The following is a 2,615-nucleotide window of genomic DNA, read 5'->3' as shown; positions in this document are numbered from 1 at the left end:
AGTTCCATCTATGGATTTTGTGGTAATAAAACTTCCAAGCTGCGCTTCAGTGATTTCCTCCGTGGTTCTGTGGTGTAAGGAAATGTTATTTCAATGCTTTACTGCGTCAGGGTGACACCACTGAAATAACATGTTTATTCTGTTGTCCCTTTGACCTTACATTGACATTTTAGAGTGCCCTTCACTGTTACTGTAATTACTGATACTGTAATTTTAATTCAAGTGAAGAAAACTGACTATAAAATCGTTTTAAATAAACCAAATGTATTATATCGATGCCATTTTGCTTGTGCATGGTGCATGAGCAATGGGGATGAAGCATGAAGGAGTTCAGCTTCAAAGGATAAGGCTGGCCATATTTCACAAATTCCATGAAAAGACCAAAAAGACTATAGTTCAAACAATGAACTATAGTCTGTGTGTATTCAAAACCTGATTTATCTTCTTCTTCTGTGCCATAGAGCTCCATTGTTGTCCAAAAACTATTAAAAACACAACAATGAGCCACCATAATGCACTGGGTGACATGTCATTACCATGAACACACACACTGTAGTTTATTTTGACTCAGTCCCACACACACCGTCCTGCTGCCCCAGAGACCCACCTCTTCTCGTTGGCATTTAATTCTAGTTGCGCTTGACACCTTGATTTCATTTTCTGTTGTGCTGCTGTTCATTTATTATGTTTATTGTGTTCTGTTTTTTTATCTATTTGTTATTAACTTTTCTGTTTGTTTATTTGGTATTTTATCCTGTTCTATATGTGCTATATAAATAAATGTGACATCGACAGTGACAAATGTGGATTAATCCACCGCTGAAATTAGTCGCCAACAAATGCACTATTTCCTCCTGTTTGAGTAACATTTGTTAAAAACTACAGTGATCAGCTGTTTAAAGAAATAGCTGAAACTTTAAAAAAAAAAAAAAAAAAAGCATATATTTGTGAGCCATTTCAAAATATTTACATCTTCAGCAGGAACCAATGGGCTTGGAGCTGAGACGGTGGAGAAGACAGAAACTATTCACCTGCCGTGTCCTTTGTTTCTCTAATGAACTGACTAAATTTATCCTAAAAACATTGTTGATTTGGAGTTATATATAATGAAATATTGGGGCACCCACATGGCCTGGTGGCGATCCGAGTTTGCATTCGGCCATGGACCGCCTTTGTCTGTCATTTCGTATCTCTCTCTCCGCTCATTTCCTGCCATCTCTCCAGCTATCTAATAAAAAATACTTTAAAAATATATAATGAAATGTTTGTACCTTTGAAAAGCAAAATATTTTCAATCCTGGGCTGAGAATGATTACTTAGATCCATGTTTATTGATCAGTACTGATTTGTCAGTTTTATAGATTTAAATTTAAAATGTTAATTTACCGTAGAACTAAAAAGATCAATCAGCAAACTTATATAGGTATTACATGGAATTAGTACATAATATACAGGCATATTGTGCAATAATTTCACACCATACATATGACTAACTGGAAAATAAAGGAAAAAATAATACAAAAATTAAAAAAGTTAGATTCATTTAAATCATTGAATGTGTCTGATTGTAAGTACTTCTTATTGGTTTGACAAAAACATCCTAACTCAAGGTCTACTTACTAGCTTTTTCTGAAGTTTTCAACCAGTATCTGGTTGATAGGTGATGTAATAACAAATGAGCAAACTAAGTATGAAGTTGACTGTTATCTCCATGACAACAGACAAAATGTGCACATACCCAGAGGACAAAGTCAGCAATGGATCTGAAAATAAGAAACAAATAATTAACAATAACACTTTTGCCCATGAGTATTTATTAGATTACTTGAAAGGAATAGCGATTGACGGCATCGAGGTGGTGAAGAAATTAGCTTTTTTTGCAGGTTCAGATTCTGAGCACTAACGCTGAATGTCTGGGAAATGATCACTGCTGCTGAGTTACACACCCTTTGATTATATTGTCCTTAAAATAGGTACCCTACCATCTGTATTCAAGTGCCGCGTTACTCTATTTCATTCCAAATATGTGTGTAAAAATGTAGTTCATACATCAGTAACTTCAGGTAGAACAGATATATTCTCTTGTTTCTTCACTTTATTGTAAAGCACTCTGAGCTATACCCCCTGTATGAAAGGTGCTATATAAATAAAGTTGTATTATTACTATTATTTTTATATATTCCCAAGTACACGGGTTACAGTAGCTGTGTGCAGACAGGTTGAACGATCACAGCATGCACAGAAAAGTAAGCCCCGTTAGTTTTAGCTTTGAGTGGTGTTACAGACTGAACAGCAGCAGTACATAGCCCTTAACAGTGAGGTAATAAAGGTAAACAAAGGCTTTGACAAAAGCCATTTCACATGAAATATTAAACATTAGAAAGAGCAAGCAATGAACACTTTTTGCTTCCAAGGTGATGCCATGTTTAGACATTTAACCAGAAAGGTGAATACCAAGTAATCATAAACCTCCGACAACTGAAATTACTCAGTTGGATTTTTTTTTTTTTTTTTACATAACAACAATGGCTTTTAGATTTTATATTAGATTTTTTGCAGTCAGCTGCAACCACAGCTCTCAAAGGTGATGTAGCACTTTTTTCACATCAAGCTAA

Source organism: Siniperca chuatsi, linkage group LG6 (genome assembly GCF_020085105.1).
Source record: "Siniperca chuatsi isolate FFG_IHB_CAS linkage group LG6, ASM2008510v1, whole genome shotgun sequence".
In the NCBI taxonomy this organism is placed as follows: Eukaryota; Metazoa; Chordata; class Actinopteri; order Centrarchiformes; family Sinipercidae; genus Siniperca; species Siniperca chuatsi.
Note: the sequence above shows the minus strand (reverse complement) of the source record.